This window comes from Acinonyx jubatus, chromosome C1 (assembly GCF_027475565.1).
Source record: "Acinonyx jubatus isolate Ajub_Pintada_27869175 chromosome C1, VMU_Ajub_asm_v1.0, whole genome shotgun sequence".
Classification (NCBI taxonomy): domain Eukaryota; kingdom Metazoa; phylum Chordata; class Mammalia; order Carnivora; family Felidae; genus Acinonyx; species Acinonyx jubatus.
Genome location: NC_069381.1, coordinates 7201615 through 7227808, shown reverse-complemented (window position 1 = coordinate 7227808; position 26194 = coordinate 7201615). Strand labels below are relative to the sequence as shown.

General features: G+C 42.9%; 1 protein-coding gene across 11 annotated transcripts in view; it reads right to left on the bottom strand.

Annotated features, from left to right (window-relative positions):
- Positions 1-15512, bottom strand: part of KIF1B (kinesin family member 1B) — a 143947-nt gene extending 128435 nt beyond the window's left edge. For 5 of the 11 annotated variants that reach the window (XM_053206953.1, XM_027060463.2, XM_027060464.2 and 2 more), the window contains exon 1: positions 15192-15511. The gene's annotated coding sequence lies outside the window, so the exon portion shown is untranslated. Of the gene's footprint in view, positions 1-14709; positions 15032-15191 lie in introns of those variants that run through there. The other 6 variants (XM_027060469.2, XM_027060465.2, XM_027060467.2 and 3 more) reach the window with 3 other exon arrangements.
- Positions 15513-26194: the final 10682 nt, after the last annotated feature.

The window sequence follows — 26194 nt, the reverse complement described above, 5'->3', positions numbered from 1 at the left end:
AATCTGTACTCTATCCATTATATAAATGTCCTTGAGAAGAACCAAACAAAAGAAAAAACTAAAATAAAGAAAAACACATTTAAGTCCAATTATCGGGGAACCCCAATAAACCTTCAATCTAATTTTTCCCACATAATTAAGTAGAGATTAGGAATCCTAAACTACAGCTTTACAACTGCTAAGGCTTTCCAATAAGGCAAAAATCAATTAATCAAAACAAAACAAAACAAAATAAAACCAAAAAGCCACTCTCTACCCTAGCATTACCCTATCTTCTTTTCTTAGCAGCACTATGTGAAATTCCTGTGCTTTGGAACATGCTTATTGTCCGTCTCTCTCAACTCTGTCTAAATGCTCAGAGATCTCATTTGCTACCACTTAGACCACTGCCTGATAAAAGAGCTCGGTAAATGTTTGTCAAAGGAGTGAATTAATGAATTGCAGTTGACCCTTGAACAAATGGGTTTGAAATGTGCAGGCCCACTTGCACATGAATTTTTTTCCATAAATACAGTAGAGCATTGTAAATATATTTTCTCATGGGGCACCTGGGTGGCTTAGTCAGTTAAGTGTCTGACTCTTGATTTTGGCTCAGGTCATGATCTCACGGTTTGTGAGCTTTTTTTTTTTTTTTAAGTTTTTTAAAGTTTATTTATTTATTTTTGAGGGGGAGACAGAGTGAGCAGAGGGGAAGAGTGAGAGAGAGAATCCCAAGCAGGCTCCATGCTCACAGTGCAAAGCCCAATGTGGGTCTCAAACTCATCTATGGTTTTTGAGTTTGAGTCCCGCATCAGGCTCAGCACTGACAGCAAAGAGCCTGCTTGGGATCCTCTCTCTCCCCCTCTCTGCCCTCCCCTGCTCGTGCTCCCTTGCTCTCTCTCTCTCTCTCTCTCTCAAAATAAATAAATAAACATTAAAAAATGTTTAATGTATTTTTTCTCATAATTTTCTTAACATTTTTTCTCTTTATTGTAAGAATATAGTATATAACACATGTAACATACAATATACGTGTTAATCGACTTTATGTTATCAGTAAGGCTTCTGGTTGACAGTGGGCTGTTAGCAGTTAAATTTGGGGGAGTCAAAAGTTCTGTGTGGATTTTCCACTACGTGTTGGGGGAAGGCACTGCTAACCCCCACATTGTTCAAGGGTTAACTGAGAATTATCTGTTCAAGTCCTCTGCCTGGTTTTGTTTCACATAATTATAAAATTTATTGATATTAATCTTTTTCATATTTGCTGGAATGTTTTTCCAGTCTGTTTCCTATTTTATTTAACATTCAACAGATGGTTCTTGTTTAATATATCAAACATTTATTGTAATCACATCAAATAAAAACTTAAAGTTATTTGCCCTCCCAGTCAATATAGCATCACCTATAGTCACTAGCTGAGGACTTTGCCAAAAGAGAGCTAATGAAGCATTCAGAAAAAGAAAGACATGGAACACACTTTAACCCCCACACAAGAGTTCACAGCGATATACAGCCATTGTCTGAACACTCAACATGCTCCATTATCTTCTCCCCCAAACTCGCAATCTCTGCCCATCTTCCCGTTTCTATCTGACCCCATATCATAAATCTTGGAGTCATCTTTGTTTCTTTCTCTTTGAATCCTTTTATTAGTATTAAAATTATTAATGATATGCTATATAAAAATTTTTAAGTTTATTTATTTATTTTGAGGGGGAAGAAGGGCAGAGAGAGAAGGAGGGAGAGAGACTCCCAAGCAGGCTCTGTGCTGGCAGTGTGAAGCCCAACGTGGGGCTCGAACTCACCAACCATGAGATCGTGACCTGAGCCGAGATCAAGAGTCAGATACCTAACTGACTGCGCCACCCAGGCGCCCCTATGAACTTTTAAAACATAAATTTGCAGGGTACCTGTGTGGCTCAGTTGGCTAAGCGTCCGACTTTGGTTCAGGTCATTATCTCGCAGTTCGTGAGTTCAAGCCCCGCATCGGGCTCTGTGCTGACAGCTCAGAGGCTGGAGCCTGCTTCTGATTCTGTGTCTCCCCCTCTCTCTGCCCCTCCTCTGCTTGTGCTCTGTCTCTCTCTCTCTCTCTCTCTCTCAAAAATAAACATTAAAAAAAAAAAAAAAACACACAAATTTTCTATCACTTCCTTCCTCTCGTTCTCATTGCCATCACCCCTAACCCACTGCCACTGCCTAACCCTAGTCCTCACTACCTCATGCCTTCCATACCGGTAATAGTGGAACTAATCTTAGACCTTTTCATTTTAATCCAATAGTCCTTCCACAGCGTTGCACAAAACTGAATCACACAGGGGTCTTTTGAAAAACAAATGAGCCTGGTATTCAACAGTCTTGAAAAAGGCCCCAGGTACGGAGTTTTTGTTTTCATTTTTCAAAGATTATGTTGCAAATCTCCAGCTGAGAACCCTGCAGTACGCAACTGCTTAACCTTGCTGCAATATTAACCTTTCTAAAGCATGACTGTCAATTTCACTTCCAAACTCAAGAATCTTCTCTTATTCCCAGTGCTTACAATATCAAGACCAAAGTCAAGGTACTCTGTGTTCTAGTCAAGCTCCGTTACTATCCCACACACATGCTCTTTCACACTTGTGAACAATTTCTCCCCTACAATTTTAATTTTTCTCCTATTTGATGCTCAGCTCCTGTCTTACTTCTTCCAAAATGACTATCCAAACATTGCAGGAATCACTGGTATTTCCAACAGCACTTACAGCCCCAAACACATTATGAGAACCCTGCTATCATTCTATGTGACTGCATTCTATCTTGTACTGTTCTTTAATAGATTCCCAAAGTGAAACTCCTATTGCTTCAAAAAAACTCTTTGAACTTGGGCTTCTTGAAAAAATGGCTAATTCCAAGTCTGGTCAAGAAATTTCAAGATGATCCTGGGACATTTTAGTGTGATCACAAGCAGGAAGCCTACCAAAGATGAACAGAGTCAAGGCAAAAGCACACCAGTGCCAACTCAAAGGCACTCCCCAAGATGGAATACTTAAAGCATTAAAATACATTCATGAAAACCACAAGAGGACTGAAAAACATCAAATACATAAATTCACAAGTTGAGGGGCACTTGGGTGGCTCAGTCAGTCAGTTAAGCATCCAGCTTCGGCTCAGGTCATGATCTCACAGCCCAGAGCTGACCACCCAGCCTGGAGCCTGCTTCGGATTCTGGGTCTCCGTTCATGCTCTGTCTCTGTCTCTCTCTCAAAAATAAAATAAAACATTTAAAAATAAACAAATTCATGAATTCATAATGATACTTAAAAAAGAAAAAAAACTTCATTCTTAAAATTGGCAAATAAAATAATTGAGCATACACCTAGCCTGTATATCCTGTATAAACTATAGTCCACGACAGCCAAATGGTTGGTGAGGGCTAGCTCTTCTCACACACACACAAAAAAGTCCAGCTAATAAACGCAGAAGAGGTGACAGAATTGGAATGTCACCATGTTTCCAACCCTACTGATATAAAAGCTCTCTGCAACAACAGTCACTAGCCACAAAAAAAAAAAAAAAAAGCAAAAAGCCATAGATGAAAAAAGGTTGGTTGATGTGGGAACATTTTTCTTTTATTTATTTTAAAGGAGAGAGCATGAGTGTGCAGAGGGGAGAGGCAGACAGAGGGAGAGGGAGGGAGAGAGAGGGAAAGAGAGAGAGAGAGAGAGAGAGAAGGAAGAGAGAGAATCCCAAGCAGGCTCTGTGCCATCAGTGCAGAGCCCAATACGGGGTTCAATCTCACGAACCCTGAGATCATGACCTGAGCCAAAATCAAGAGTCAGATGCTTAACCAACTGAGCCCTGCAGGCGCCCCAATGTGGACACGCTGTATTGCTTGGATTAGGCTGACGATATCTGAACCAAATAATCAGTCCTAGTGTCACTAAAGGGGGGACACCTGGGTGGTCTATGCTTCCATGCATGCTATACACAGCACCACCTAGTAAGTATTCTTATCCCACCCCCTTTAAAAAAAAAAAAAAAAAAGAGATGAAGCCTCAGTTCTGACCACCTAGGAGAGCAAATAAAAAATGTAAATGACACCTAAAAGATACAATCAGCGAAAACCAGAACATAGAAAAATCTACACGTCAAGTCACCCAGTATCTTCAGATAAATAACATGCAGAGGTAATAAAAGGAACTTGTGTTAGTTATAAGATAAGTGCGATGATTTTTTTAATCAAGAAAATCTGCAAAAACACATTTTTTAGACAACCATAATAGCCTGAACATAGACTCAGTATCTGATGATATTAAGAAATTTATTAGGGGAAGATACAAGAAACAGGTTTGCCAAAATGTCCACCATTACTGAATACTGTCGATGTTTCAATTAAAAAAACAAAACTTCCTTCTTTTGTATTCTACCCAAAGCCTACCAAGTACTGAATGCTGCCGACTGATTTACAGACAACAAAGAATGAATCTCCTTGTGCGGATTTAGATATAAAGAGCTATGGATTTGTCACTAGGAACCGAAATACTAACGTCTCTAATATCTGCTTATTTCTTCCATCCATCAAATCAACTGCCAAATCACATAGCTTTTACCTAGAAAATCTCTCCATTTCCACCACTACCATCCCTTTTAGATTTTCGATATTTCTCACCCAACATGGTTAACTTCAACCACTTTCTCTTTCTTCCTTCCACCCCCATTCGACTACCCAATACTGCCACTTTCATCTACTCCATCCATAACCAAGCAACACCGCCAAACTGGCCTTCCTGAAGCACAGGTCTGTTCATATCAGTGTCCACTTAAAAATCCTCAAAGTGTCCCTACTGTCTACCAAACAATGGCTGAACTTCCCACACTGCATTCAATGTGTTCTGCGACATAAACCACCTACTTTTACAAACCCACAAAACACTGCCTTCCATCCACATTCCTTAACAACCACTCACCAGAGGGCTTCCTGAAAGTATCTCATGTTTTTCTGTGCCAGTGCCTTTGCTCCAACGTTCCTTCTACCCACTGTGACCTTCTTCCTCTACCAATCCAATTTATTCTTCTAGGATCTTCTTCTATGCCACCTATCTCTAAAGCCTTCATAGAATCTCCCTACCTCCCAAACCAAATGCTAATGCTTCTCCATTTAATACTACTCAAGTCACTGGCCTTACCTAGGGCAAGTAAGTTATTTACTTTTCTTATCTCTACTGTAAATTTTAAGCTTCTTGTGGACAAGAACAGAATTTTAGTCATGTTTCTAATCCCCTAGCTACAGGGGCTTGAATACAGTAGTTAAAATATTTTGGTTGAATTCCTAGTTATTGTATCAATGGACTGATGCTTGAAGGGCATTAATAAAAACCGTAAGTTGTTCCAAAATAGAAACAGGTATTTGATCAGAAGGAAAAAGGATAAAATTAATTTCAAATTCTTTTCTAATTGAAGTGTTAAGTCATTCTTTTTTGGAAGTGATAAGTACATTTTAAAATTGCTTTTCCCTCTGGGTGCCTGGGTGGCTCAATCATTAAGCATCTGACTTTGGCTCAGGCCATGATCTCACGGTTCGTGAGTTTGAGCCCTGCTTCTCTCTCCCTCTGTCTCTCTGCCCCTCCTGGGATTCTCTCTCTCTCTCTGCCCCTCGCTCACTTGTGCCCTCTCTCTCAAAAAAAAAAAAAACAAAACAAAAAAAAAAAAAATAAAAACAAAAAAAACTTCCCCCTCAAATAAATAACAAAATTACTTTTCCCAAACAATTTGAACCTAAATATGTATTTTGTTTCTGATTTAATTGTCTTGAGGTAAAACTGCAACCATCTTCACAAGCGAGTCAAAATTTTACATAATAATAGGAAACTATAGTTAAATGGACTATAGAAAGTGTTACTTTGTTACTTCCCTACTACTATAAACAGTATCTCTTTTACAGTACAATTACATCAAAGAATCACAGCTTCAAAATTCCCAGGCTGTTAAAGAAATATTACCAATTACATAAATCTGAAATCAGGTTTAAATTCCAATGAGAAACACTTATTACAGAACACTTTTAGGAGGTTACAAGAAAACAATACTTCTTAAATTTAGCATAAAAATACATTTTCCAAGCTTTGAACAGCCAAAGGAAGAAAGACAGGAAAGACCATCACATACTCTAAATCACTTACACAGCCTCAGCTCTAGACTGTGCCTCTGACCTGTTTTCCTTCCTATGACACACAATTAGAAGCATCAGGAAAGCGGAATGGAGCAAAAATTCCAGAAGCATTCACTAACAATAAAGGGAAAATAAAACAGTTAGGTCTAAGTTATTTGAATTTTTCTGAATTTTGCCCAATTGCTTAACTTTGATCTTGTGCAACTGAACTTGCCCTCAGAGGTTCCCTGGAGTATTAAGAGCCTAAGAAGACTAATTTTCAAATTAACCATTCAGCAAAGTGAGTAAACAGGAACAAAATACAACTAGCGTTTGGTTGGTCTGTTTTTGTAGTATCCCTTTTCTATAGAAAACAGCGAAGATCATATCCCCAACATATAAGTCAGTTCATGTCATTTCGTCTCTTTAAAAACCTTCCACTGGTTTCCGTGGCCTCAGAACACACCCTAAAAATCCAAGGGCCTCCGCAATCCAACCTGCTTCCCCAGTCCCCATTTTCACTGCCCAGCTTCAAGCCTTCTTCCCCACCAAGCACCCTCTTACTACACCAAACACACAATTCCTGGAAGCCCAATCCCCCTTCTCAACCTGTTACATCCACGTCTTCCCAGGAGAAGGTCAAATGTCACCATAAAGCAAAAAGCATTAAGTCATATATTCCTTAACGTGCCCCTTTCTGAGCCAAAAGTGATACCTTCTTTCTCTTTGCTCCTTAGAAATGTTGTGTTGATTCTTCCATTTTTCTACTTATTCCATTCTGCCCAATGTTGCAATCAGTATTTCACTTAACTCTCCTACACAGACACATTATTCAATACATATACGTCACAACTGAAAATAGAATTTAAATAAGAAATTTAGTTTTTCAAATTCAATATTCACACAGTTTGCTATATAGCAGCAGATTTACAACAGCAATAAGCACTCTATTTCAAAGATCATCTTTTCCACTGAATTATGGTTTCAAGAATGAATTATAACTTGAAGAATGAGTGGGTACCCAAAAGTAAGCATCAACAGCAAATGAGACCATTTTGAGACTCTATGAAAACTTCATTATTATAAGTTTCACATCTCTCAATCCAATACTTTCCATGAGAACCAAACAGATTTTAGGATCCAATACTCTGTGTCCCTGATCATGGCTATACTGATAAAATGGCCCACCAAAAGGTAAGAATTTTTGTATGTGTATGAGTTACCTGTCTATTCTTGGTCTTTGACTCTATAAACAAAAAGCAGCCATGAGCCAAGCTGTGAAAACTCAAAACGAATCACATGTTGGAAAAGCTTCTTTCTGCACTCTAACCCAGTGCCAAGAATCAGACTGCACAGAAAGTCTCCTGACAGATCAGATTTTCAATCTCAAATAGGGTTAAACCAGCTCACCCAGGCTCCCCAACTGTTTTATTTTAACCGCTATCTAAAGTAAGTTTTAAAATACAGTTTTAAAACTGTCACTGCAGTTTTAAATAAAAGGAAAAGATGTTTTTCAAGGACATTTTTTAAAAAAGTAATCCAACCCGCTTTTCAAACTGAGAATACAACATTAAAATATAACCAGTCTTTTTTTATGAAGGATATGACTAATATGGTTCAGATATATAACTTTATATAAAGAGAAATCTGAGCAGAAAACTCATTATTTGTCACTGCAATTAAGAAATCTAGGATCCTCCTTTCCACTCGTAACATGATTTTTTTTTAATGTTTTCATTTATTTTTGAGGGACAGAGAGAGACAGAGCATGAGCAGGGGAGGGACAGAGAGAGACAGGAGACAGAGAATCTGAAGCAGGCTCCAGGCTCTGAGCTGTCAGCACAGAGCCCAACGTGGGGCTCAAACCCATAAACCGTGAGATCATGACCTGAGCCAAAGTCAGACATCTAACCAACTGAGCCACCCAGGTGCCCTTCACTCGTAACATGATTTTATTCATAAACCAAGAGGTGCATCAAGAGACAACAGTTCCTAGGCGCTGGTGCAGTCGGTAGAGCATGTGATTCTTGATCTTGGGGTCAGGAGTTTGAGCCCCGTGTTGGGCATAGAGCTTGCTTAAAAATAAAAATAAATAGGAGTGGCTGGGTGGCTCAGTTGGCTAAGTGTCTGACTGTTGATTTTGGCTCAGGTCATGATCTCACAGTAGTGAGATAGAGCCCCCTTTAGGCTCTGTATTGGGCGTAGAGCCTGCTTAAGATTCTCTCTCTCCCTCTGCCCCTCCCCCACTCTGCACATACATGTGCACTCTCATAAATAAATAGAAAATAAATAAGAGACAACAGCTCTTGTGGCTTAAAATAAAGTATTCCAAATGACAGTGATGTTTTTTCTTTTTTCTTTAAAAGGACAGTTAATATTAAACTCTAGTAAGTCAGTGCGTTCTAATACCTGAAGCTACATCTCATAATTTTATTTTGGCAGATCTGCTGGGAATTCTGCCACTTAAATTTCAACATTCCACTGAAGCTCTTCTATTGTCAAAGTGAATGACAGACAACACCTCCTCCTGGCAATGTCCAGGCTAAAGTCAACTCAGCTCGGTCATAGTATAGAAATGGTAAGTTTCAATCAGAGGTTAATTCAAATTTGGTATGAGTCATGGTTCCCTCCTTCTGAAAGCTGCCCTGACCACACCTCTGCAGCTACCTGCCCAGGAGGTAGCAGGTCAGACTTTTCCGTGTGTTGATAATATGCCAATCTTGATAAACCGGCACCGAAAGTTTAATAGATATGTTTTCATTTAGATGACAACACAGAATACAAGTATTCCAAACTCTCACAAGGGTTAAATAATGAGTTTTCTGCTCTGATTTATCTTTATATAAAGTTATATATCTGAACCGTATTAGTCATAGCCTTCATAAAAAAAGACTGGTTATATTTTGATGTATTCGCAGTTTGAAAAGCAAGTTGGATTACTTTTTTTAAAAAGGTCCTTGAAAAACATCTTTTCCTTTTATTTAAAGACCTGTTAAAAACACCGAGTGTGGGGGTGTCTGGGTGGCTCAGTTAGTTAAGCGTCTGACTCCCGGTTTCAGCTCAGGTCATGATCTCACAGTTTCGTGGGTTTGAGCCGCGTGTCAGGCTCTGTGCTGACCGTGCAGAGCCTACTTGGGATCCTCTCTCTCCCTCTCTCTCTGCCCTTCCCCTGCTCACACTGTCTTTGTCTCTCTCAAAATAGAAACATAAACTTTAAAAAATTATAAAAAATGGGGTGCCTGGGTGGCTCAGTCAGTTGAGCGTCCGACTTTGGCTCAGGTCATGATCTCGTGGTTTGTGGGTTCGAGCCCCCGCATCAGGCTCTGTGCTGACAGCTCAGAGCCTGGAGCCTGCTTCAGATTCTGTGTCTCCCTCTCTCTCTGCACCCCCCCCACCCACACTCTGTCTCTCTCTCCTTCAAAAATAAATAAACATTAAAAAATTAAAAAAAAAAACCTCTTCGTGTATGTATATAACATATGTATATATCAGTATGTCTATAACACATTTCTCTTACAATAATATTCAAATTTATTGAAAAAAAGTTTCTCTTTATGAACCATTATATATAGACATTATATGTGTGTATAATTTACCTTTCCCTTTTTACCTTGACTTCTAAAAGTTTCAAAACTAAACTATAATAACCACATTACATAAATTGCTGTAATGTGTTTATTTCGTTTTTCCTCCTGTTACACAAAGTTTTGTTTTTTATCTATACTTTAACAGCCCCTCTGTATTTATGGTACTTGTGGTAGGCTGCTCAAATCCTTTTTAGAAGCGGTAAGTGGTACAAACTGTAAACAAATACAACATTCCGGCAATAAACCTATTCTGCTATTTAACATCAGAAATATGTTATGTCAAAATTCTAGTTCCTAAAAACAGAAGCCTTTAAAAATGATACAAAAATGTGTGTTGAATGAATTTGAAAACAGTGTTGAGTGGCCAGAAAAGCAGGCCAAGATCTGAAACCAGATCCACCAAACAGAAGCAGGCAAAAGCTCAGTTAAGGAGGGAGTGTGAACTTCCAGTACCGTGAAGGCATGAAGTGTGTCCCCTGGTTTTGGCAGTAAAAGGCTGGAAGCCAGAGCAAGAGCAGGTGTCAGCAAAGTGAGGGCCACTGAAGCCAGTCTGTGGTGGGCTGGGGAGTAACTAGGAGGCTAGAAAGTGGACACAAGTATCCTCCTTGCTTCCAGAACTCGACAGGAGAGTAACAGCTAGGAGGAAACACGAATGAAGGAAGCATTTTTCTCCCCTGCTTCCCTGTTTTTATTAGGCGAGATCTGCATGTTTCTATGCTTTATTCAACAGCTATTTACTAGGTGCCTAGGTGCCCATGACAGGGATTTCTAGGAGTCTGGGATAAATCAATGAATGAAACAGATAAACATCCTTGCCATGGAGGAGCTTACATCCTAGGAGGGGAAGCGGGGACACTAAAATAATAATTTATACAGAATGCTACATGATCATAAGCATTACCAGGGAGGGAAAAGTACAGCAGAGGCAGGTGTGTGGTGGGGAGGAACGCTGTGCAGGTGCATAAATGAGGTCAGGTTGGGCCTGCTGAGGTGATGAGGTGTAAGCAAAGACTTGAAGGAGGTGAAGGAGTTAGCCAAGCAGCGTTCAGGGAAGAGCATTCTAGGTCAGAGCAAAGGCCCTAAGGTGGGACTGTGGAGAAACTGCAAAAGGGGAAAGGAGTAACCAGTACGGCAAGTCCCTAAGATTACAAGGCAGTGCTAATATCCAGAACACAGGCTGAGGGATTAGCTAAGTCAGGGAGAGTAACTCCTCACTACACTTGAGGAAAGAAGGTAAGAAAGAAGGCAGAGAATTCTGTAAGTAGAGGAAAGGGAGGAAGGGGTGGGGGAGTTCATGCCTTCTTTTCCCTATGAGGTGGTAGGTAAGGTTTTATGCCAAACACGGGGCAGTGGGGAGGCTTGAGTAAAGCAGTCAAAATGTTAGAAAAGTCACTGTGGAAGACAGGGGAGGGAACTGACCAGAATTACTTCGACACCAAAGACGGGTTCGGAGGAGACCTAAGATTACACGTTAATTGTGGCACTACCCCCTAGCACTGTGAGATTTCTCCCTGGCAGACTAAAACCAGAAGGTATGGATGGTAAGAATGATGCAAGGCTGGCGTGTGCATAATGGGTCTTGCAGAAAAATGAATTAAAAACTGCAAGTGCCAGTCAGAAAATAGCTAGAGCAATGCACCCCACAAGTCACACGGAAGGAAAAGCTGGAAGAGGCTGCTGCACCAGGAGACTTGAGGTACAAGAGCACACAGAAAAAGACGATAGAAGTGAGAGCTATAAGTGATCAGAACTTCGTTCAGAGCTGCAGGCCAATCTGAGATCTGAAGACAAACCTGAAGGCTACGATAAGTGAAGACGATGTGGCCGCAACAGTGAGTTACGGGAACATGGGAGCATGAAGCCAACGTTTGCTTGAGCTGAAGTCAAGGAATTTTACAGTTAAAGGTAGTTAGTTACAGAAGTTCAGTATAGTGGTCAGGTATTTCTAATGACTCGGGGTGGGAGAGTCACTTAGCCTGTTTCTTCATCTGTAAAATGGGAGTCATAGTATCTATTTCGTATGGTTGTTACAAGGATTAAAATGGAGGGGCGCCTGCGCGGCTCAGTCGGTTAAGCTCATGATCTCACGGTTCTGTGAGTTTCAGCCCCAAATCGGGCTCTGTGCTGACAACGTGGAGCTACTGGGGATTCTCTCTCTCTCTGCCCCTCCCCACTCACGCTGTCTCTGTCTCTTTCAAAACAAATAAACTTAAAAAAAATTTTTTTAAAACAAGGATTAGTGAATAATGCAAAGTGCTTGGAAAAGAGCCTGGCACATTAGAAAGAGCTCAATGAGAGTAAGCTATTTTGTCAATATTGTTGTTGTTACTGTTAATACACTCATTGACATCTGCCAGGATGATGTCAGAAATTCGGATGGAAGGGAGAACTAATCCAAGTATCAATGATATCAAACAGAGCAATGGTAGAGGGTGGTACAGTTGAATGATATGCTTTGGCATAGACAATGTGGTATTAAATATCAAAAAAATTTTTTAATCCATCGTTTACGATCTTTTGACTTCAAACACATATACAAACACAAAGCAATCGTAAAAGTACCAATTGAGTACTAGAGAAGTATTATATGACAATACAAAAGGGAAAAGGCTCTGACTGTAAAAACCATGGAAGCCATCATGGTATGAGCAGTGGTACATTAAATTGTACTAAAACGTAAAAGAGTTGGCAGTTAACTTTATCCTACCATGCCTGTATACAAACAGAAGTTCCTTGAGGGTAAAGAACTAAATCTCTACATGCACTGTCAATAAACTGGTAATGAGTGTCATAAAAGTGAGCATAAATGAATCAATGGGCTATTAACCAACAAGTCCACCTCAAAGAGAAGCCCAAGGACTCTTTTGCAAGGTTTTCCTTGCCCCGGTCACATCTGCTTCGTTCATCTTCTATTCCAAGGAGCTGCCCAAAGAAAAGTTCTGGAAGTATGTATTTATCCATACTTTTATGAACTCCAGAGATTCACCAGTTTCTGTTTCAACAAGGCCGTCTTTCAAAGAGAAAACTACATGAAGTAGACAGGCTATAGTTTCGCTTCAGAGCCTTGTAAAATTATATCATTATCAGTTTACAAGATCAAAAGGATATGCTTAACTCCTGGAAAAGACCTGCTGTGATTAGCAGCCTGGGAAGGAGTTTACAAACTAGGAAGCAGGGGCCTATTGTCATCCTTTACTTTGTACCCAGAACAAGCCCTTAGCAGGGAACTGGGCTAGAAAGCCCTGGTCTTGGAGAGACTCTGTTGGCACTCTTCGTGAGAGTTTATTCCTTGCACAAATTCAAAGTGCAAAGAGAAAAAAGGAAACTGCATTCATATCTGGTCTTGAAAAGAAAAGTGGTCTGTTTAAAGCCTTCGAAGCTATACTTAATTGGATAAATTTTGGAAAACCATTCATCAGAGCAGAGCTGCACGGATTCCTAAAATTCTGCCTCCAAATCAGATTCACAATCAGGTCTGATTTTATTAAATGCTGAAATTATATTGAACCACAATTCTTCGGGTCTTTCTTACTAATAGAGTAACTGTAAAAATTTTTTTAACTTAGAAACACTTCTGAATTGGGGCATGGAATTTTAAAACAAACATTCTGCATTTCTCTCAAGTTAAAGTAATACAAAAAAGCACTCGCTTCTATTGACGCCATTTTTGATTCAACTAAGTTCTAAAAGAAAAGCTTAACAGTAAAAGCCGAAAAATAAAGTATTAAGACTTTTCTTAGAAAACCCTATCCGAAAATTTTTAGAGAGTTCAACTTAAGAAGTTTACAGGAATTTGTTCCACAAGAAATAGAGTTTGAAAGCAAAGGGCACAAAGAAGACAGGCATGGCACTCTCCAGGTCCTGTCCACACTGAGCATGTAGGAGAAGACAGATGGACAGCCTCACACTAAGTTCCATCACTGATCATTTCCGGATCTGTTTCACAATCCCAAGGTGTGTACAATCCTTATACTCTATCCTCACACAGCAAGTTAGCTCCGCTTGCCTCACAATCCAACAGCCACACCAAGTTAATTAGAAAGCACCGCCTCACTTAAGAGAGCACAAGCTCAGATTTTATTATGACTAAGCTAAGCCGACAAAATGCCAGCCTTTAAATAAAATATCCACCATGATATCACTTAAGAGCTATTAAAATCCAATCACCATACTTCCCTAGGCCTCAGACAGACCCATCTAGGACACAAAGCAACATATTCAGTGTCGCACAACAGCTGCCTAGAACAGTAAGAGATATGCGAGCAAGGGATCTGTTGACAATCTAATTTCAGCTACCTCCAGATTCCACAAAGGTGACAACGTGCATCGTCAGAAATACTGCTGCACGCCTGTCTCACTATGAGAATATTCCGGCTCAGTAAACCTCTGCGTGGTGAGCTACTCTGAGAAATCCTTCCCTGCAATGCAATTAACACTAACTGGAAGCCTCCAGACGGGAAAACTGGCCTCAGCGATCCTCAGATGTGCCCGTGTGCGTGTAAGGGATCAGCATCAGGCCTCCATGGCCACAGCACGGGCCATACAAGATGAATACACAGACACGGTATTTCATCCCAACAAGAGGGGCATCTTGAAGGCACTTTACCATAGAAGCTCACATAGCAATTCACCAAGGAGAAAAAGTGATCTGGGGAGTTCAGGTCCGGTTTTAGGGCCGGAACGCGCTGTGTTGCACGAACAATGACTAGCTTGCTCGAGCAGGCTCCCAACCCCCACGGCTCGGCTTCTGGTGCGGCCAGTCACCCTGAGAGCTGCCAGGGCTGTCACTCGGTGCCTTCCAGCAACCGGACTTGGCCACTGAAGGATTTGTCAGATCATCCTCCCAATATGGCTGCCAGAGTAATCCCGAGCTGCTGTTCGACGCCGAGACCACACCAGCCTTCCTCGCGGCTGGCCAGCATCCCGCACGCCCCCTCCCTTCCACCGCGCTCCTCTCCAGTCCTCGCGCCCTCGGCGCCCCCCCCCCCCCACCCTCCGCCTCGCCGAGCCCCTTCCTACCTCCATCTGGCAAAGGGGCACAACCACAGTCCCAGTGTCAGCCCCGATGCCAACCCCAACGGGGGCGAGGGGAGAGGGGATGGGGGAAACGAGACCGGAGGGGCTTCCAGGCCGAGCAGCGCCCGCTCCGCGGAGCTGCAGTGTGCGCAGAGAGCTCAGGCAAAACAGACCCACGGCGGCGGGCAGGCTGACCGCTGGGCACAGCCGGGGCCCGGCAGCTCAGGGGAAGCGGAGGGAAGGTGCGGGTCACTGCGGGGGACCCAGCAGGCCGCTGGACCCGAGCCCGGGGGCTCGCCGGCCCAGGGAGGGTCCCCCGCCCCGCCCCACCCCACCCCACCCCACCCCACCCCAGTCCGCGCCCCGCCCGGCCCTTCCTCCGCTCAGACCCCGCCCGGTCCCGGCCCGGCCTGCCCCTCCCCCGCGGGCGGCCCCCTCCCCAGCCAGGCGGCGGCGAGCCGGCCGCTGCCCGCCCCCCGCCTTACCTCAGCCGCGCTACGGACCGACGGGCGGACGGGCGGGCCGGGTCAGCAGGCGACACGGCGCGCGGGGGCGCGGGGGGCCCGGCACCGAAGCGCCTCAGCGCGAGCGGCCGCCGCGAGCCGCAGGGCACCGCTCCGCAGCCCCATCACGCAGCGGCCCGGCGCCGCATCGAGGGCCGCGGCGCGGGGAGGGCGAGGACACGGGACGCCGGGGCGCGGCGGCGACGGAGCCGGCGGTGGCGGCTGCAGCGGACGGGGAGCGGCTCGGACTCGCGCTGGCGCCTCCCAGGGCTGCCGCCGTCTGACTGACCCGCGTCGGTCCTCGCGAAGCTCCGCCCGCGGCCGCCCGCGCCGGACACCGCCCCGAGCCCGGCCACCGCTCGTCACCTCGGCCCGCCCCGACGTCCGCGATTGACGCGGGCGACAGCCAATCGGAGCTTAGAGCTCGAGGCTGCCGGCCAATCGCAGGGTGAGCCGGAGAGAGATTGGGGCGGGGAGCTGCGGAGATGCCGGGGCGCCTCCTGGTGGCCCAGGAGCCGGCGGGGGTGCGGGGCTACTGGGCTTGCGGGGTTGGGGAGGCCGGCGCCCAGAGTCCCCTCCCGGTTGACCCGCGAAGGACGTTAGTCGGCAGCAGTCGCGCCCGGCCCACCTGATGATCCACCTTGAACAAAGCTTGGCCAACTGGGGCGGGGCGGGACTGTGGGGACCTGACGCCTTCGGAGGGGCTGAGATGCATATGGGAGGCAGCCGAGTGTGCAGTCATTGTCCGTTTGGAAAGCTTCTCACACGTTGAAGCCGCCGAGCACGGCGCAGTCGGAATTGAAACACGCAAAGGGATGAGTGTATTATCCCGCAGCAAGCTTTCCGGCCTATTCTTATCGAGCCCGATCACAACACCTCCCACACGCCACCTTGGGAGAAAAGGCGGAATGAGTAATGGAAAAGCATGACTTAGTGGGCATTCCACTCGTCTCCTTGGGAGACCGCGTAAGGGCCGTGAGTAAAGGAACAAAATGCTTTGTATCCTCTCTGAGCTAATGACCCGAACTCCCCTCTGGGAGATGCCCTTGAAGAGGGGGGTTGTTGGAATTCAGCAACCCGGACAACACAAACAGTCTAGTAGTGATTTTTTTAAAAATCAGATTTAGATTCAGCTCAAAAGGCAAAGCCCACAACTGTTCGTGAGCGGTCCAATTCAGTACTTAATGAAATACAATAGTCAACAGCATACATGTGCAATTATCATGCCAAGCACTATTATTTTATTAGGTTGTGAAATGCTTTCCTATTTACTAACAGACAATGAAAGTAAAATACGATTTTCACCCTGAATTCAATACAGTTTTGGATGTACAAAGCCTTACTTATAAGCAGACACTAAAACACCGAAATTAATTTCCTACACTAATGATTTTGGAAAATCCCCATCCCCACTAAAGTCCTCATACTCTCTATCCAGTCAACATTTATTGAATGTTTCTCATTTTATTTAGAATTTCAGCTCCACCTACCTGCAAAAGGATTTGACATAACTTCCCTGGAAGTATAAAAGCAATAAATCTTTATAACATTAACATAGGAGTAAAGTTAATAATTAAAAAAACTACAACAACAATAAAAGCCTGTATGAATAAGCCGGGTGCATAGAAAGAAAAGTAATATTAAAAAGCAGAGTCAGGGAATGTGCCACCGCTGAGCACAAAACTCAGCTCTTAGCTTCCTGAAAGCCAGAAGAAAAATGAAATTCCAATGGGCTAATGAACAGAAGTTCATCAGTTCATCAGCAGACATCAACTTTTTCCTTGTTTGGAGCTCTTTGCGTAAGTACTATGATAAGTACCATGGAGAGTTACAAATACCTGGACGGTAGTTAATGTTGTCTGAGCTCTCAATGGAGCTCAATCTAAAAAGAATCTAAAACCTGGTGAAGGGAATGTGGTGGCCATCAGCACTGCAATTAAGTAAAACACACTGAGAAGGGTCAATAGAGGCAGGTAAGGCTGTTCTAGGTTTCAAGGCCAAAACAGCCGGCGCTGCATCAGCCTTTTTCTCCTTTGATAGATGAAGTCACTCTGCAGAGCCATTCAATTTCTCAGATTACAGATTTTGTACAAAAGTACCTTTTAGAAACTGTCAAGTTCTAGAAAATTGAACTTAGCCATGGCCCCATTGGGCTATCCCTAGAATGCAAAAAGAACAACATCAAAAGATCTATTAATGGGGAGCCTGGGTGGCTCAGTCAGTAGAGTATGCAACTCTTGATTTTGGGGTTGTGAGTTCAAGCTCTGTGTTAGGGCTAGAGTTTGCCTTAAAAAAAGAAAAGAAAAGAGAAGGAAAATGAAGGAAGGAAGAAAGAAAAGAAAGAAGAAAAGAATGAATGAAAGAAAGAAAGAGAAAAAGGAAGGAAGGAAGCCTGAGTCCTGGATGACTCAGTTGGTTCAGCATCTGATTCTTGATTTCTACTCCAGTCGTGATCTCACGTTTCACAGGTTCAGGCCCCACATCGGTCTTCAGGCTGACAGTGTGGAGGCTGCTTGGGATTCTCTCTCTCTCTCTCTCTCTCTCTCTCTCTGCCCTTCCCCTGCTCATGCTCTCTCTCACTCAAAAAATTTAATTAATTAATTTATTTAATTAATTAAACTTAAAAAATATTAATGTGATGCATATACCCCACTACTACAACTATAAATAAGGTTTCTGGATACAAGGTCAACATACAGGGGCGCCTGGGTGGCTCAGTCGGTAGGCGTCTGACTTCAGCTCAGGTCATCATCTCATGGTCCAGGGATTCAAGCCCCGCGTCGGGCTCTGTGCTGACAGCTCAGAGCCTGGAGCCTGCTTCAGATTCTGTGTCTCCCTCTCTCTGACCCTCCCCCGTTCATGCCATGTCTCTCTCTGTCTCAGAAATAAATAAACATTAAAAAAATTAAAAAAAATTAAAAAGATCAACATACAAAAAGACAAAGTGTTCCGTTTCATTAGGAATAGCCAATTAGAAAATGTGATTTCAAAAGATCCCATTAAATATAACAGTAAAACTATTAAATATGTAAGGTTAAGTTGACAAAAGATAAGCAAGACCCATATGGAAAAAAAATTATACAGACGTATTGGTGAAACACATTAAAGGATACCTAAGTATCATGGCAACATTTTTCTGGAACTGTCTTATAAGGCAAGGGAAACAAAAGTAAAAATAAACTATTGGAACTACATCAAAATAAAAAACTTCTGCACAGCAAAGCAATCAACAAAACTAAAAGACAGCCTATTGAATGGGAAAGATATTTGCAAACGGCATATCTGATAAAGGGTCAGTATCCAAAATATATAAAGATTTTATACAACTCAATACCAAAGAGCCAAATAATCCAATTAAAAAGTGGGCAAAACAAATGAACAGACATTTCTCCAAAGGACATACAGGGGCACCAGCTGGCTCAGTTGATGGAACTTGCAACTCTTGATCTGGGGTTTGTGAGTTCAAGCCCCACCTTGGGTATAGAGATTACTTAAAAATAAAATCTCTTGGGGGGCACCTGGGTGGCTTAGTTGGTTAAGCTTCTGACTTCGGCTTAGGTCATGATCTTGCGGTTGGCAGGTTCAAGCCCTATGTCGGGCTTTGTGCTGATAGTTCAGAGCCTAGAACCTGCTTTGGCTTCTGTGTCTCCCTCTCTCTCTGCCCCTCCCCCATTCATGCTCTGTCTGTCTCTCTCAAAAATAAATGTTAAAAAAATTTTTTTTAATTTTTTTTAACGTTTATTTATTTTTGAGACAGAGAGAGACAGAGCATGAATGGGGGAGGGTCAGAGAGAGGGAGACACAGAATCTGAAACAGGCTCCAGGCTCTGAGCTGTCAGCACAGAGCCTGACGCGGGGCTTGAACTCACAGACTGTGAGATCATGACCCGAGCCGGAGTCGGCCGCTTAACTGATTGAGCCACCCAGGCGCCCCTAAAAAATTTTTTTAATAAAAAAGTAAAATCTTTTTTAAAAAAAGACATAAAGATAGCCAACAGACACATGAAAAGATGCTCAACATCATTCATCATCAGGGAAATACAAATCAACACCACAATTAGATATTACCTCACACCTGTCAGAATGGCTAAAATCAAAAACACAAGAAGCAAAAAGTGTTGGCGAGGATGTAGAGAAAAAGGAATCCCCATGCACTGTTGGTAGGAACGCAAACTGGTGCAGCCACCGTGGAAGACAGTATGGAGTTTCCCCAAAAATTAAAAATAGAATTACCATATGATCCAGTACTGGATTTTTACTGCTGGGTATTTACTCAAAGAATACAAAAACACTAATTCAAAAGGATACATATACCCCTTTGTTTATTACAGTGCTATTTATAACAGCCAAATCTAAAACAGCAGCCCAAGTGTTCATCAGCTGATGAATGAATAAATAAAATGTATGTACACACACACACACACACACAATGGAATATTACTCAGCCGTAAAAAAGAATGAAATCTAGGCATTTACAACAATATGGATGCAGCTAGAGAGTATAATGTTAAGTGAAATAAGTCAGTCAGAGAAAGACAAATACCATACAATTTTACTCATATGTAGAATTTAAGAAACAAAACAAACAGGGGCACCTGGATGGCTCAGGTGGTATAGTATGCAACTCTTGATCTCAGAGTCATGAGTTCAAGCCCTATGTTAGGGGTAGAGTTTACTTTTTTAAAAAAAGAAAGAGGGCAGGGTTGGCTCAGCATCTGACTCTTGATTTCGGCTCAGGTCATGATCTCATGGTTCGTAGGTTCGAGCCCCAAGTTAGGCTCCATACAGACAGTGCAGAGCCTGCTTGGGATTCTTTCTCTCTCCCTCTCTCTCTGACCCTCGTTCTCTCTCTCTCTCTCTCTCTCTCTCTCTCTCTCAAATAAATAAGAAGGGAGGAAGAAGGAAGGAAGGAAGGGAGGAACTCTTAACTACAGAGAACAAATCGATGACCAGCAGAGGTGAGGTGGGTGGGGAGATGGGTGAAATGGGTGAATGGGATTAAGAGTACACTTCTTGTGATGAGAACTGAGCAATGTATAGGATCGCTGAATCACTACACCATATACCTGAAGTGAAATGTAACAGGGTACGTTTATTATACTGGAATTAAAATAAAATTAAATACACCAAAATAAAAAAATAAAAATTCATCCAGTCACTAAAAATAGAGGGAGATAGTCCTACATTTGGACAGGAAAAAATATTATCAGATTGTCAATCCTCTCCAAGTTTAATCTGTAAACTTAATGTAATTTCAGTGAATGCTCCAACAGGATTTTTCATGGAATTTGACAAGGTGATGATAAAATTCAAATAATAAATCTATTTCGTGCCCATTTAAAAAATTCATATGCTAGAACGAAGACAAGATTATCCACGGCAATTTTTAAGAACGAGATGTGGGGACTTGCCCATAAATTAGAAGATTTTCTGTAGCATCATCCTAATTAGAATTCTGTTGCACTGGCATAAGAATATACAAGTCCAGAAATGGAACAGAATAAAGTCCAGACCACATGCATATGGCAATACAACATGTGACAGCATTGGCATTACAAATCAGCGGGAGAATGGTAAACTATACATGATAATAAATGATGCTGGAATAATCATTTACCTATACAGTGAAAAATGTGATGCTTATATCACACCATATAAAAAATAAATTTCAGGTGGAATGCAAGCGTGAATCAGAAAAACAAAGCTTTAAATATTTCAGTAGGAAATATAAAATATTTTATGATGATGAATGAAGGAAAAAAATTTTTTAATGTTTATTTATTTTTGAGAGAGCTAGAGAGACAGAGTGAGGGAGGGGAGGGGCAGACAGAGAGGGAGACACAGAATCCGAAGCAGGCTCCGGGCTCTAAGCTGTCAGCGCAGAGCCCAATGCGGGGCTCGAATCACCAACTGTGAGATCATGACCTGGACCAAAATCAAGAGTCCATGCTAGTCAGTTAAGTGTAGGACTCTTAATTTCAGCTCAGGTCATGATCTCATGGTTTGTGAGACCAAGCCCTGCGTCTAGCTCCATGCTATCAGCATGAAGCCTGCTTGGGATTCTCTCTCTCCTTCTTTCTCTCTTTGCCCCACCCCTGTTCATGTGTACTCTCGCATGCAAAATAAACAAATAAACATTAAAAAAAAAGAATATTCCTTTTTTAAAAAATCTGTTTTATTTATAGGGCGCCTGGCTGGCTCAGTCTGTAAAGCATGCGACTTGTAATCTCAGGGTCATGAATTCAAGTCCCACATTGGGTGTGGAGCCTACTTAAAAACAAAACAAAAAGAAAAACAAAAACTTCAGGGGTACCTGGGTGGCTCCGTTGGTTAAGCGTCCGACTTTGTCTCGGGTCATGATCTCATGGCTCATGAGTTTCAGGCCTGTGTCAGGCTCTGTGCTGACAGCTCAGAGCCTGGAGCCTGCTTCGGATTCTGTGTGTGTCTCTCTCTCCATGCCCCTCCCCTGTTTGTTCTCTCTCTATCTCTCAAAAGTAAATAAACACGGAAAAAAAATTTTTAATTAAAAAAGAATCTTTACTTATTTATCTGAAATAAACTCTATACCCAATGTAGGGCTCAAACTCATGACCCTGAGATCAAGAGTTACACGCTCCACCAGCTGAGCCACCCAGACGCCCCCAATAAGGGAAAATATTTTAAACACAAAACAAACACTAAACAAAAAAGACAGATTAATTTGGCTATAATTTTAAAAAACAAAACACTTATATACAACAAAAGATACCATAAAACAAAGGAAACAACAAACCATAGATTGGACAAATATGTTTGCACCAACTATAACCTGCAAAGCGGTCAGAATATAAAAGAAATCCAATCGATTTACAATAATATAAACCAATATGAAAAATAGAAACAACCTAACAGAAAAACAACGTGCAAAGGGACATGAGTAGGCAATTCACAGAAGAATGGAAAGACGCTTAAATCACGGAAATGAGACACCACGCCAAATCCAGCAAATTGCCAGACATGGAAAATGTAACAATACCAAGTAATGGAAGGGAAGGCAACGGGACGGCTATTTTGGAAAATCTGTTAGCAGCCAGGCAAACAGTAGATGAGCACAGTCCCGTAACCCACCAATTCTTTTTCCAGTAGATACTTTAGGGAAAGTCTTGCACAGGTAGGTAAGGAAACAGGTCCAAGGATGTGGACTTTGCAATGTTGTTTGCCACAGGGAAAAATCGAAACGCCCATCAACAAGAGGATGGATGAATAAATTGTGATATAGTCATACGATGGAATGCTATGCGGCAACTAAAGTCAATGGTCCGGACCTACATTGAACCACGCATCTGCAGCAGTCACGGCCCAGTTAGAAAATATAAACCATGGTAGCCGTGACAACCACGGGAGATTTTTTTTTTTTTAGTTTATTTATTTATTTTGAGAGAGAGGGGAGGAGAGAGAGAACGAGAGGGGCAGAGGGAGAGGGAGAGAGAATCCCAAGCAGGCTCTACACTGGCAGCAGGGCTTGAACCCACGAACTGCAAGATCATGACCTGAGCTGAAGCCAACAGTCACACGCCCAACCGTCTGAGCCACCCAGGCGCCCCAAACGCAGGAGGTTTAATAGAGGAATTGGTGGGGCGCCTGGGTGGCTCAGTCGGTTAAGCGTCTGACTTGGGCTCAGGTCATGATCTCACAGTCTGTGAGTTTGGGCCCCGCATCGGGCTCTGTGCTGACAGCTCAGAGCCTGGAGCCTGCTTTGGATTCTGTGTCTCCCTCTCTCTCTGCTCATACCCTGTCTCTGCCTCTCTCAAAAATAGGTAAACATTTAAAAAAAATTCTTTTTAAAAGAAGATATTTCACCATCGGGGTACCTGGGTGGTTCAGTCGGTTAAACATCTGACTTCGGCTCAGGTCACGATCTCATGGTTCGTGAGTTCAAGCCCTGCATCCGGCTCCATGCTGACAGTGCGGAGCCTGCTTGGGATTCTCTGTCTCTCTCCTTCTCTCACTGCCCCTCCCCCCGTCAATATAAATAAATAAACTTAAAAAAAGAAAAGAAACTATTTCAGCGTTTAAAAATGGCGTTTGTCCAAAGGCATCCCAACTGCGACCCCACCAGTAATCCTCTGCGGGCTGGGTCAGCAGCTGGATCCGAGGGGCCAGGACTCCCCCGCGGCAGCTGGGCGAGCAAGAGGGGCCGAGTGGGCGGGAGGCCATAAGCCATAATCCTCTCTCTGACCTGGTTTTAAGATGCGCTGGTCGAACAGCCTGTACTGTGAAAGGTCACTGCGTCTTGGCCAAACAGTTGGCCTTCCTGACTCAGAGTCCATATTTGTTCAAAACTGCCACGTGCAGCCACTTGCACTGATGAAAATGCAGGAAGAGCCCGCTTTTACCTCTGGGAGAATTAAGACCGCAGTCCTCTGTAGGACGATCCAAGCCCATGAAGAGAATTATCTTCCGTTCATTTTAACCAAGGTCAGGTAACACAGGTACTTAAGTCTTGGATCATGTTGCACATTTAAAAATAGAACTGCTTATATGTTTAGACTTAGGAGGCTACTGTGTTGAAGCTAGAAAATATCTGTGTTTTTAATACAAAGTCCTTGTAAATATTAATTAATATCTATTTGGCATAAGTATGGGTGTACAGATGTATTAAACCCTGTATTAAATAACAACAATACAGGGGCGCCTGGGTGGCTCAGTCGGTTAAGTGTCTGACTTTGGCTCAGGTCATGATCTCGCAGTTTACGAGTTAGAGCCCCGCATCAGGCTCTGTGCTGACAGCTCAGAGCCTGGAGCCTGCTTCAGGTTCCGTGTCTCCCTCTCTCTCTGCCCCTCCCCGGCTCATGCTCTGTCGCTCTCTCAAAAATAAATAAAGATTAAAAAAAAATTTTTTTTTAAATGTAAAAGTCATGTGTAAGATCTCAGAAAACGTAGCCACCTGACAACATTTGGATCCAAAGGATTTTGCCTATCTCTAAAAGCCAAATGAATACAAAAAGTGAATTCTGATACTGTCTGGAATAGTCAAAATCATGCTGCAGGATACAAACACAATTCTAGAAAAGTAATTTCAAAAATACATTGAGTAGGACAAAGCTTACACCTTTGAAAATAAGTTTCTAGTCTTCTAGACAAGAAGAAAGAGGGAAAAAAAAGTCTTTGCCTGGGGAGCACATTTTCTGAAGTTCCTAAAGGCAAGAGAAAAATCCATTGGGGTCATTTTTTTTTCCTTTCCCTCCAATGTTCAATTACAATGAAATGAGTCCGTTTACAAGGAATGTATACATCACAGTGTAAGTTACCACAATTGCCAAGATCACCCCGGCCCTGAGGACCCCATAGTAAATACCAAACAATCCATGCGGAAGTAATGAATCAAGAACCAAACACTGATATTTTTGCAAAGACTAAGAGAATGGGAAATTTTAATTTGGTGTGTTCCCTTACTTCCCCACGATTAGCGCAAGGTTTTGTTTTAATCAGCTGCTGGCTCTTTGCGAACACAGTCAGCTGTAATCAGCATGTCTGGCTGTTTGCCCCGGTCATGACTGGGCAATCTACCATTTCAGCCAGATAAGAATACTCTGCATAGATTCCCCTCCTCTGAATTGCAGCTGATGCACGCATCGTGCTTCTGTAACAGGCATTTTTTACTAATTAGGGACAACCTTGTGTCAATTAACTTTGGTCTTAAAGCCATGATTAAAGAAACCAAATCGTCGTTTCTGGGCATTGCTGTGCCAGTGACAGATGGCCCCGGCACATGGGCAGAAGACGGTGCTTGAAATGGGCTTCCTGCGGCTCCAGGGAGTCCAGCCCACAGGAGGGATGCCTGGGACACGACAATAGGGACGGTCTGGGCAAAATGGAGAGCTGGGAGCACAATGCCCACAGCTCAACAGTGCTCAGTAGAGGTAGGATATCTCAAATGACCCCACCGTCTCCACCTTTCCTGAATCCCCAGTCCAAGGAGACTCCCCTGAAGACATAGCCCTCTCCAAGGCTCCAGCTCTCGGACAGTGTCTCTAGGAAATTGCATTTTCTTACCCTCGCATATAGCATAACCACCTGACATGAATATCTAATTCATGCTGAAAACGCATCTCCTGGGAAGAGGGAGTAGAGAAGGGTTGAGGGCACGTGGTCTTTTCAGTCCGGCTGTTTGGATTCTAATTCTGTCATTTGCTCTGTGCCCTTGAGCACATAACCCTTGGTTTTCTCATCTCTAAAATGGGAATGAAGATAATGCCTTATTCACTCTTCACGTTGTGAGAACCAGAGGAGATGTAAGTGTAAAGCACGATGCCTGGGGCGCCATCATGTTACTAATATACTGACCTTTGGGGGGTGTGGCTGGCTCAGTCACCTAAGCATCTGACTTCAGCTCAGGTCATGATCTCATGGTTCCTGAGTTTGAGCCCCCCATGGGCTCTGCAATGACAATGCGGAGCCTGCCTGGGATTCTCGCTCTCTCCCTCTCTCTCTGCCCCTCCCCAACTTGCTTGCTCTCTCTCTCGTTCTCTCTCTCAAAATAAATGAATAAACTTAAAAAAAATTTTTTTAAATAATTTGATTGACAACAACAATGATAATAAAGCCATGGTCTCATCAAGTCAAGAAATGACCTCATTGAATCTTTATTCTCTCTCTCCTTCTCTCTCCCTGAATGATCCCCCATCATGCCTTTGCTCTGGTTCCTGTCTACACATTACAGAGTCATAGCAGCTAAAACGCTACAGTGAAATAAATCTGCTTCATTCTGGCTGTGGTATCATGGGCAAGTCAATGCCTCTAGACTTTGGTTTTTGATCGATTAGAGCAGATGAATTCTAAAGTAAGTCTAGGTTCAACTATCTTAGCATGGATTGTTTTTTTTCATCCTCTCCAAGAAAGAGGAAGAATTTAAACAGATGATGGTGCTGATGTTGGTAGGGATAGTGATGACAGCAGCCGATATTTATTGAGCATGGTCTCTAACCTAAGGACTACATGAAACA